Raw genomic sequence first — 12464 nt, forward strand, 5'->3', positions numbered from 1 at the left:
ATGTAGAGGGTTAGATGTTAAAAGCCAGGGAAGCACAGCAGAGTTCAGTGAAAGCTTAGGGGTGAAACCACAGAGAGTAAGTCCTAAATCCAGACTGGGATGCGTCATCTGGCAGGCAAGGCTTATCCGGGTGTATATCCCTCACTAGACATAATTTGAGCTGCTGTTCTTTAAGCAAGAGATCAGCTACAAATATCCCTCACTTTAAAAGACAAACAATTCCTGTTCTGGGAGGCTTCAAATGATGTTCCCCAGTTAGCAGATATTCTGGAATATTTCCTCAGTGCTGCATCCTGAAAAATAAGTGGTAAAACTAGCAAAGCATTAAGTCACTACATATCAATAACCATCTGGGAATTCGCGACAGGCTTTATGCAGAACTTCTGTAACAGTGATTGGTATAGCAGAGAATGCTGCCCAAAGCTTCTCTTGAGCTCAAATTGCTTTGAATCAGTACAGTTGAATGTACAGATGGATAAGCTATTGTCAGAGCTTTGAAGAAAAAGAAATAGATGCTTCCTTCTTGAAATGGAGTGGAAACACTCACTATCACTGTCATAAAGTAAAAGACAGAGTGGAGGCTAGCAAAGGTTACAGTGCTCTTTTACGGGCTTCTGTTGCTGAGGTTTCTTCAACTGGATGAACCACTCTTCATCTGCATAGTATGCCTGCAGAGAGAGCTGGCCAAAAAGAGCTGTGAATATGGCCATGTGCATAAGTGTTGCCAGAATTAATATTAATACCTGAAAGCCTCATTTTTATTTTTAGTTCACTTTCCCAAGAATAATCGTGTTTACTTTCTGAGAGGAAAAATATATTGCATAATCAGAGGGAACTGACACTGAAGAACAGTAGAGACACCAGAGAGTTAGAAATTAGCAGTCTTTATGGAAGACAATATGGAGGTAGATTATGTATCCCAGATCTGAAGGATGCAGAAAGGTCTAGATTTCTTTTGGATGACTTTGGAGGGCATAGAAATATTATAAGCATTCGTAAGAAATGTGCTGCCTAAACTGGCTGCCATCATGACGCCATCCTGGAAAAGTTCAGATACCCCAGAATAGCCAGGACAAAGTCACAGGAAAATCTTTTTTGTCTCTTAATCTGCATACCTCATAATGACAATAAATTTATTTGCTGACATGACTGATATTGATTTAATTTAAAGATGGTCAGATAGCTAGATTATATTTCCACCTCAGAAAACTCCTTTTACTGTTTGATCAATGTAGTATTCCTGAGGATCTACTTCAGACAGCCTGACTTGAAAGAGACTTTGCTCCGCATGTTATCACTCTGCCTCCAGCTGCCACCTAGAGTTACTGCTGGCATTTTCCTTACAGGGAACAACAGAGATGTTTTTCCTCATCTGTAGATACTGGAAAACAAACCACAGATGGACTGAGTTTCCAAATCAGCTGCTACCATTTCAAGAGAGGCACCAAAAAGGCCTTGTAATTACTTCCCATCTCAGTCCATTTGTTGATAGTAAAATACCTGCTTTCTGCCTAATTTCCACCTTTGGTGTCTAGGTCTCAGAACATAATTCTGACCTCCAACAAAAGTGAAAAAAGTCAACAGATTAAAACAAATGTTCCTTCACTTTGGGGTAAGAGTATTCTCTCACTTCCCCACCCCATGTATGCTGCAGAATACCCAGGTCTGGAGACATATTTTATTGGGATGCTGAGATATGCGAAGAGGATTGTAAAACTGTGCTTAAGTCTCTGGAAAGGTCAGAGCCCTTTAGCTTGTTTAATTAATTTCATTCACACCTGGCTCTGTGCCAGGTCCAGATCAAGACACAAGTGCAATTGCAGATGTGATGCTGACATTCATGTAAAGAGCAAATGCAGCATCCACCAAAGAACTTGTTATGCACCCTCTTCATTTGGAAGGGAGGGAAGAAGGGCAGAGCTGAAGCCATAGTTCCCAATTCTTAGAGAAGTGCTTCATGGGAAGGCAGCAGGACAGCTCTTTGTTATTTCTCCTAGTGAAGCTGGACCACTGAGAAATGAGGAATGGAAGAACCAGGAATTAGAGAATGAAAAAGTAGTGGGCTGACTCCATCACTCAGTGAAAGTCACTGTCCTGGGAGGTGGACTTGTGGTCCTCTTATGGAGATCACTTCTCCATCTGAGTCATTGGAGTCCTCTTTTTCCTGTGCTCAGCCTCACTAGAGGGCACAGCTTTCCCTGTGCTCTTCCTGTTGTGTCTGTCCCAACCAGGCATGCAAGTGCAGTAAAAAGAACATGGGATAGGTAACTGAAGCTCTTTACAGATCTGTGCTTAAGCAAACCCAGTTTATTCCTGGTCCAAGGCTTAAGACATTGTGTTACATCTAAGTCAAATGTGCTTCCCACATGGTTACTCAGTGATAGACAGGAATCAAACAAGATAGTCTATCGGATCCCACAAACAGCTGTCTTGACACAACCGAAGAGACAGGAACTTCTTAAGTCAATATGTCATGAAATTATGGTTTACCATGTCAGGAACTAATAGGATTACTCTAAAAAAGAGCACAACTTGTTTCCTGTCACACAGGTCTTGCAGCTTCCATTCTATTGACTAATAAATCCAGAATTTCACAAAGAATGTATTTCAGTTGAATACTCACATGGACAAGTTACATGCATACAGCTGGGTAGGACTGTGCTCTTCAGTTCTGTGGCAAAACCCAAGTCCTGAAAGATAAGTTAATTAAGCTGGAAATCACAATACAATCTTTATGTTCCTTTTAAATTCACTACAGGCTTTACACTATGTGAATTTAATTGAAAAATTTTAAGTAGATCAATTATTCATCCCCCTTTCAAAGTTAGAAAGTTTTCTAGGTGTATCATGATCACTGGCATAGTCAAAGCTTCCCTATGTCAACGAGCTTAAAATTAATTAATTTTGTTAAAAGATTTATGACAGGTCACTGGTTCACAACTGACTTCGGTTCACAGCTGAATAGTTCCTGTTCTTGCATATCTGTGTACAGAGCTGAAATCCACATGACTAAGCCTTGTGAACATCAGAAAGCTTTTTACAGCTCCATGGCAAAGGGCACTTCAAAAATTAGTTCTCAGTAACCAACACCCCAGCCTGTTCTGACCTGGAGCACCTGTGAAAATGAACTTAGTTTGTGATGATAATGATGTATCTGTGATTTGCTTTTTCAACTTCCTGAGGCCACTTTTTGGTTTGTTAACAAAGTTGCAGACAGATAGTATGCCAAGAAAAATACAGTTTAAGATGTAAAATAGTCATATTTAGTTTTGTATAAAGGAATTAGTAATTTACTGAAAAATAGTCTTTGCTATATCCCTAATGCTAACTATGCAGTGTAACAATATACTTTGCTTTTTCTAGTGGGTATTTTTCCAACTTTACCAAATTTATCCATGCATATATTTTAACACAAGGAGAAGCCACTCTGATTTGACCTGTTACATAAATAGGTCTCAAGGACTTCCTTGTTTTCTTACTGCCTATTAAAGCAAAGGGTTAATAAAATTACTTTACACTGCTTGTAATTTTCTGTTAGAGAATTTTGGTGGTTGCTATAAGGTGAGCTGCCTTTAAAAATGTAGTATCCTGCTTTATAAATGGTGTAAATAAAGAAAATAAAATACAGATCAGACTAACACAAATTCAAGTAGCAAGTCTGAGAAAGAACTGGGAATTTTAAATTTAGTTTTCAAGATGAAAGCAGCTGTTTGCTTTTAAGAGTAAATGGCACATTGTAGAGGGAGCACAGGTGCCTGACTTACCAGCACAAATAACTAGATTGAGCAGAGCATCACACTAATGCCACTGCAGGGTTTCCAGGATTAGACTCACTCATTTTCAGTTCTCTCTAAGATTTCAACACATGGACATTTCTAATGCCTCAGTAAGACATCTACTATGAAATGTAATTGAGATTAAAATCTGCGCTTTCTCACCAAAGCTCATCTCAAGCAAAGCCTGCATCCCTATTAGCATAAAACCATAACAGCAGCCATATGGGGTCGCTTATTCACTCTTTGGTGTTTCCATCTGTAGTGTCTGACTGTCTTACACCTTATTGTCATAATGTGCCCCAAAGTCAGGGTATAACTGCCTACATTTTACATAAAAGCATTTGAGACACAGAATGTCTTGGTCAGATAATGTAATTAGAAGCATACATTGAGGTTTACTCTAAAGTGAGTTTTCAGCAAAATCAGGGATATATGCAGAAAAGTCTTGTTTCTAGCAGGAATAATAAGTTGTATTGAAAAAAAAAAAGGTGAAAGAATGGGATGAGTCTAAACGGGCACTTTCCTTGGTATATCTTCCTAGTTTTGGCAGTCTTAACATTGGGTGCTGCAGATGTCATTCAAATCTCTATCTTTAATGGTCCTCAGATAGCTCTTTCTTTGATGAATTTCTAAACTTCATTTTTTGAATTATTTAGACATTTGGTATGCCAAACATTCATTTTAATTATGCAGTTTGAAAAAAGATGTTTTTTTTAAACTGGAAACTTGATTATTTGACCAAATGCTCTCCAGTCCTTATTTTATGAGAAATTTTTTTTTTTCCCCTATTTGTTTTCTTCATCCCACTCAAGTCTGATAAAACCCTATCATATTCCTCACCTGAGTCACTTCTTCTCCAAGCAGAAGAGTCCTAGCTTCACAGGGGCTCTCCCCTGACCTGGAAGCCATGCCTTACCGTGAGTGTCTTTACCACCCTTCACTGTATATGAATGCACACGGAGTCTGAAACGTGTGGGCACCCCACAGACCCATGCAGGCTCATAGCAGTGTTTTCTGTTCCTTTCTGAATAAAGCTAACCATTCTGCTTGCTGCGTTGTGACTGCAGCTGAGCATTAAAAGTATGTTTTCAGAGAGCCATCTACAATAACATGTTCTCTTTTCTGAGTGGCCATAACTAATAAGAGCCCTTCATGTACAATTAAGATTATTGCCTTGTCCCATGTTCATTATTTGCATTTATCAAAGCAAAATTTAATCTGCCAGTTTACCACCCAGCCATTCCCTATACTTCTTCATGGTCCATTTCATTTTGACTACCCTGAATTATTTGGATCATCAGCAAATTGTCATCTTCCTATTCACGTTTTTTCCAGCTCATTTATGCCTATATTGAAACCTGTGCTACAGGTGCAGATTTCTGTGTTTCTTACTGATAACCTCTCTCTCTTATAATAACTACTAATTTCTGCCTAGTGTTTTTTCAAATATTTTAAACAGTTGTTATCCCATAAAAACTCCATTCCTGCGGCAACATCTGGAGCTAAGACCAGAACATCAATCACAAGAACCCCGTGCTCAGTTTCAATGGCCACATACTCCTAGGTGCCCAAGAAACTTCAAACAGCAATAAGGCTACAAATTTATGTTAGCATTTTCCCAGTCCTTTTGGAAATGAACAGCTGGGCATCCAAATCATGGCATCAGAGTCCAGAAACACAGAACCATTACACCTAAGATACTGGTAGGCTTTATCTGCTGGATACTCTCTCATGTGCTTAATAAGCTTCTATGACATGGTTCCCTTTAAAATTCAGTAGTAGCTTCCACTTTCCTTTAGCCTGTGGCCAAAGGAAGAGATTAAGATATTCTTGCACTTTTCTTCTTATTTGATGAATATGTGGATTATATGTATGCCACTAGACAAACAATAGTGCAAGGTCCAGGGGAAGGACTAGGTGCTTTCAAGTGAATATTCACATAAGGATTGGCAGTAAACCCAGGCTTGGACCTAATCCCTAGAGTCATAAGGTTTTTCAGACAAAGTCCTGTTTTCAGTGTTTCTCAGTGTCTCTAAGCTCAATGCATTTCTCCTATGCAAAAGAGTCAACATGTCTTTTTTGCCTTGAGGCATTTCAGGCACAGCTCCACACAGCTGTAACAGTATTCAGTGGTATTCCAGGGTTACCTTTATGTTACTCCATTGATTTCCAGCAGTTTAGCCTATACCTTCACCCTGTATTCCATTAAGAAAGGGAAATATTTTTGATGGAAGTAGAGATATTCCCAGCCAAAAGTTTGCTCTCCTGCTGGCATCACACTAAATGAAACATGAAACCAATACTGAAGTGATGAGGGATAGAGATTGTCAAGAGTTTCAAGGGGATGGTTTTTATTAAATGTTCAAAAAAATGTTAAAAAAACGCATTTCCATTTCAAATGTTTACATTTTGCATTGGATGAGCCTGGTTCAGTGGAGCAAACACTGTCTGTCTAACAGGATGTAGACTCCTCTTGTAAAGTGTTCTGGTAAAACAGACCCATTGTCTGAGAACCATGGAGTCCATCTACTTTGCTAATCCCTCATTCTTTTGTCTTCAACCAAAGAGAACGATTTTGTCCCAGCAAACACTATTCATTCAATGAGCCTTTTCTTTGGGAGAGAGGTTATGCAAAAGGAAAAAAACACCTTAATCCAAACCAAACATTCTTACTCTATCAAGTTCCTTCCTGCCATTGGTGTCAAGGGCTGTTTTCACTAAATAAAGATTAGATATTACTTATATAGGGTAACTGCAGAATTGCAGAAATGTTTTCAATAAAGCCAGTGCATTTGGCATCTCAGAAAAGAAACTTATTCTGCATCTTATTTCAGTACAATTCTTCCAACTAAACTTTTGGAGCTGGGGAGCCAAGCTGTGCTATATACCTGAGGCACTATCAAAACTCTTCAATTGGTACATAATGTATGCAATCTGTAGATGAGCTTTTCTTAGATATAGGAGAACTGACAAGTATTGCAGAAGCTTTAGAGAATTTACAGATCAGTATCAAAACAGCAAAGATTTAAAGATTAGGTGCTGTGAGTCTAGGAGGAAACCAGTATATCTGTTCAACCTACCAAGACCTTAGGTCCCAGTGAGAGGAAAAAATGTGTATTTTCTTTCCTCAGTGGTGACAGCGAAGGTGCAGAGGCAGGTGCTGCTCCATTCTTGCTGACAAGCACACTTGAGAAGAGGCCAGTGGTATATTATTTACCTCTGGAGGGGGAAGGCTGCAAATGTCTCTCATGACTTACTGCTGCTTCTGAATGACTGATTCCCACAGCTGCTACGCTCAGTGACACATCTTGCTGCACAATGTAACGCATTGTTTGTAAAGATGGTGCATAAATGACATCATAGCTTCTCTGTGGTTACAGCTTGTGATGTCATGTGATTATGTTGCATTTCAGAAACTGCATATGAGCATCTATCAAGTAAATATATTGCACATTAATTAACTATAGGAAAATATTTTCTGTTGGAAAAGAAAGCTGGACAATTAATGCTACAGAAATCCAACCATCAAGGAAATTATTCTAGCTTAGGTGTTCCCGACTCAGACAAGCAATTATTGAGTAACAGGCCCTAATCAGCCATTATTCTGGAGTCAGAAAAGTCCACAGATCAGCAGTGACCTGATGCAGTAATTTGGTGGGATTTCTTTCCCACGTGTCTAGCCACCATCCTTACTGCAGTACCTGCTTGCCACTTTGTCACCTACCTTTCTTTTCAAGAAAATACAACGGCCCCTACCTCCCTTCCCTGCAGCAGCAACCTGGCTGCCCGTTAGCTCTTCATCTACAGAGGCCACCTAGCCCTGAAGTCTGCGTGTCATGCCGCGTGCAGAGACAGAGCTGTGGCTGACTCTCAGCTGCTCGCCATCAGCTGTGGCTGTCCAGTTGCAAGCTGCCTGGCTGAGCAGCAGTGCATTCCCTTGCCAGCCATTCCTGCCTCCATTATCTGCTCAGAGTGCTAAAGTGAGAGAAAATGCTTAGCAGGACATATGAGGCCCATCTGCCATGTAACCTACAGATAGGTTCTAAAAGAATGTGTAAAAACTATAAATTATGCATACAAACAAAAAGGCTTCCTCCTAGGCGGCTTTCCATAGTTCCACAATCCATTCAGTTTTGGTTTTTTTTCCCTGTACCTTTGCAAGGCAAAACTTCTAAGAGTGTAAGGACTTCAGAAATAGACTAAGGTGTCCAGGCAACTTTGGAAGCAATATCTCAGTGGGAACTGCAAAGCTGAGGAGACTTCTTTATAATATTTCATGTTTATACTATAAATGAAATATGGTACGTTATGTTTTATTCTTCATATATGAACAGATGTGTTACCATAGTTCAAAGACTACAATAGGTCACTTAGATGAATTAACATTTACTTGGAAAAACAGAAGGCCTATCATTCAGTTTCTGTTTATAAATAGTGCCAAAATAGTGTCAATCTGTAGTTCTTTGTTTCCACATACCCCCCCTCCCATAAGTGTTTGGAATTAATCTTATATTTTCTGATCCTTTGTAAAGAGGAATAAAAAGTGCAAAGCATCGCACATATCCAACAATACAGAGTCATGTTCAAACACTTACTTAGATTTAGTAAGATCTTATTTTGGAAGAATGTACATTAAAAAAATAGTAGAACTTGGCTCTTCGTGACAGATTAATCACACACAAGCACCAGCTACAATTACAGTTACAAAGGAGTATGTGCAAAAGCATGAAAAAATGGACAATAAAGAAATACTCCAGGGAAAATGATAAAGTAAGTCCTCAAGCATCTCCAAATAAACTTTGCTCTATATGTATTTATTAAAAGATGATGACATGAAGCACAGGCCTTTCACAACATTGCTGTCCTTTAGGTTTGCAATCCATATGAGATGAAATCCAAGAGGCTTGCATGCTCCATATACTTGCTCTGTATACATACTACACAACACTTCACCACTGCTTAGATACTCTCTTCATACCTGCTATATAACCAACAAAAGATATAACAACTTCCAAGTCCACTAGACAGGCATCAGCCTCTCCTCCTGCGACACAGAGCCACTCCTTCCGGCTGATCCATTCTTTGTTCCCAACGCAAATGACATCTCACTATTTTTCAGTCTTTCCCCTCAAAACCACAGTCAGTCTGCATCTTGCATAGTCCAGCACACCCCATGCTTGCAGGACTGTGTCAGTGCAAGAGCTACCATCTATTCAGTCCTTTTCTATGTCTTTTATCTCTGAAACCTTTTCCTCAGCTAACTAAGGACTTCCTCTGTCTGTTAGTAGGGATCTATTAAGAAAATCTTGCAGAAGGCATGAAAATTAGGATTTTTAAAAGCATTCAGTCTTGGCACTCAGTTCTGTCCCTACAGCAGTCTATGGTAAAACTTCTTTTGCCACAATTTGAGAGGCATATAAGAAAATAATAGGAGGGTCTGAAGTGATCCGGGATTTCAGAAAACTGAAAAGTTATACAGAGTGGCAGAGATAAGGGGCACTGGAACTGATGTTCCCCCTAAATGTGAGCCCATTGCTGCATGCAACTGTCAGTAACTACAACTAGCAACTTCTCCCATGAATTTTAGAAAAGCCTTGCACTGTTTTTACTGTTGCTGCAAGAAATTGCCTAGCCAACAAAAGAGATTGTGACAGAAATCTCATGCTTAAAGAGATTCTAGATGAGGTATTTAACATGCATAGCACCTGGGATCCAGTTAAATGAGGAATGTAGACTACAAATGCTCGAGGGGATCTATTAGCAACAATGTCCTGCAGTGAGAGTACCCAGCAAGGTAACAAAATCATTTGTAATAAGGGTATTCCCTAGAAAAAATAAATCATTAATGCGTTCCTGCTGTGCTAGGAGTATTCATGACTTATGGAAAGACAGTGGTGGTAACTGGGATGGAGGAGGAAAACAAGGGGTCCTTTTTACAAGATTGATGGTGTTATTTTATACCAACCAGGTATAGAGGGGGAGTAAAACCAATATGTCTAATGACAGCTCACTAGAGAGGTTATTTATGCTGTGCCAAAAGATTTCAGATGCTGAATTTAAACAGCCACCCACCAAGGAAGTGTGGAGTAAGAACAATAAGTTACAAAACTTGAGACTTAGTTTAGTTTCCAGGCTTATTGCCACTAAAAAGATGTTTCTTGATTTTATATAAACAGTGAGATTTGATGGGCATTTGATCTTTGAATTTCTCTCTTAACCAGTATCTGGTCATGGTGTAAAGACCGGAGTTCAGCAAAGGTTTGGCACATGACCCAGAGACCTCAGAATTTTGGAAGGCTCCTACCTCACAGTCACTACTCCACTGTACATGACCAAGGGTGAGATTCCAGTTCTAGATTCAAAAAACATCACCATTTCAGATGCTTTTATTGTCATGATCAGACCAAATTTCAGAACACTTTCTGTATGTGAGAGCCAAGTCCCATGAAAATGAATGAGAGAATTGCTATCAAGACTAACGAGCATTGAATCAGAACATAAAAGGAAAGGAAACTAACTGCATACATCAGCTCTTTCTCAAGTTATACTCTTTTGACAGTAAGAGTCTGTGTAATCTGTGACTGACTTTCTTCTAACATACTCTATTTTTCATTGGCTTACTCTGGGATGCCCTTTGATAATAGAGAGTTAATGGATTTCCTGGCACTTACAGGCTTTTGAAAATTCTGACTATCTCCTTCACAGAGAATTACTTAAATTTGCTAATGTTTACTGAATGCTTTTGAATCCTCTGAAGGAAAGCTTTAGATAAGGCGATGGTATTGTTGTTGTCTTCGTCTCTGATAGCTTAACTTGGGATTTGCCTTGATGCTGAACAGAACATTCAGCGTATAGCTATAAAGCTTCCGGACTTTGGAAAGATTCAATCTTACTTCTTAAGCAAAAGAAGAAAAAAAAGTTGGTATTCATTATTTTTAACCCCTGATGATATATGCAGTTATAAAGAGTTTCATTTTTAAGTTCTGAGAAACCAAACACTCAAATTTGACAGCATCTCTCAATAGTGTCCTTTGAAAACGGTCCTGGGAGGGGGGACAAAATATTATTTATTCCAGAAGCCCAGCATTTACATGAACAGGAAATATACCCCATGATGGTCTTTTATAAGCAACTACCTAGAGCCAGGAAATTGAATGCATTACTTTATGCTTTTCAACCTGGGATTTAGGAATTTTGATAAAGAGTGATTCTCTTTATGGAAGAACATGAAGATTTCTCATTTCCCATTCCTCTTGAGATTTTAGTTTCCTTTTTTCCAGTGCACTAATATTCATTCATTCTGTCATGTCAAAATATATTAGCATTCTTTTGAAAAATTATAAACAGAATGAAAAGAGAGATGCTTTCAGCATACTCATTAACTAGTTCAATAACTCTATTTTATTGTTCTCTCAGGTTTTGCTTCCTGGAGTACAGTAGGTTAGCCATTATCTTCTCCCCCCCAGCCACTGCATCTGGAAAAGGGAAAATATTGAGTAAAAAGATTGATTAAAATGGGGGGTTTTTTTGCAGCACCACAACAGTATAATATAATTTCTAAACCTTTCTGTTGCAAAGATGATCCAAAATGTCCAATGCTGATTTCTGGTTTGTATTGATTTCTCTTAAAGAAAACAGTTATTTCACATTTTCTAACAGTCACTTTTGTGTAAGTTTTGCAGCCCTTGAAACCCACAGCTCTGGTACGTTAATTCTGGTGGTCACATGTGATCATTTTGAAATGTTGCTTTGGAGCTCCTGCTATATTATCCTTCCTGTCTGCCTTCTAGTTATTAGTGATATAACAATACACAGGGTCCAGTGTCCACTTCTGAGCTCAGCAATACAGGAGAGACATGGACACACTGGAGCAAGCCCAGTGAAGGGCCATGAGGATAATTAAGGGACCGGAGCATCCTTGGTATGAGAAGAGGCTGAGAGCTGGGACTGTTTAGCCTGGAGAAGAAGCTCAGGCGGATCTTATCAGTGTCTAGATGATAGATGTGCTCTCTATGCAGTTTCAATGTTTCTTGCATCAGGGCTTCAGGGCTGCTTGTGGCAGTTAAAAGGTAACTGTTTAGTGCAGCTCTGAAGTTCCTAAAACAGTATCCCATCAACACCTTCTGGTTTTTGACTGCTCTGTGTTTAAGCCACTCTTCCATTCTGAAAAGTCCAAGACCCTCTGTCAGGATAGTCACATCGAAAAATTTAATATAATCATTTAGCCACAAACAAAGCAAGCTCTGTCTCCATGAGAGAATGTGTTAAGGAATGCCTGTGAGCTGTGCTTGCAAAGGAACTTCCTGCAAATCCCACAATAAGAGGCAGAGTGGAGAGAAATGTAATTGAACCATATAGACCGGGGAAAAAAAGAAAGAAATAAAAAAAGAAAAAACTGGTTAAGCTTTCATTTTCTGTCTTACAGCTTCACTTCATTTTAAAGAAAACATAACTGTCTTCCAGACAGCTGTATCTTTCTTATTGTATTACAGGAAGCTGCAATCAGATGAAAACCTGTAGGCTAAGTGTCTTCTCTTGTATGAGATTTCTAGCAACCCACTTATTTATAGCTGTATTTGCAATCATATTTCTACAGACCATTTTTTCCCTTCTGTAATCTGAATGCATGTTCAGGGACTTAAATGGGAATTCTGTTCACAAGCAATTGCAGAATTAAGTCCCTAATGA

Source organism: Ciconia boyciana, chromosome 2, assembly GCF_034638445.1.
Source record: "Ciconia boyciana chromosome 2, ASM3463844v1, whole genome shotgun sequence".
Classification (NCBI taxonomy): domain Eukaryota; kingdom Metazoa; phylum Chordata; class Aves; order Ciconiiformes; family Ciconiidae; genus Ciconia; species Ciconia boyciana.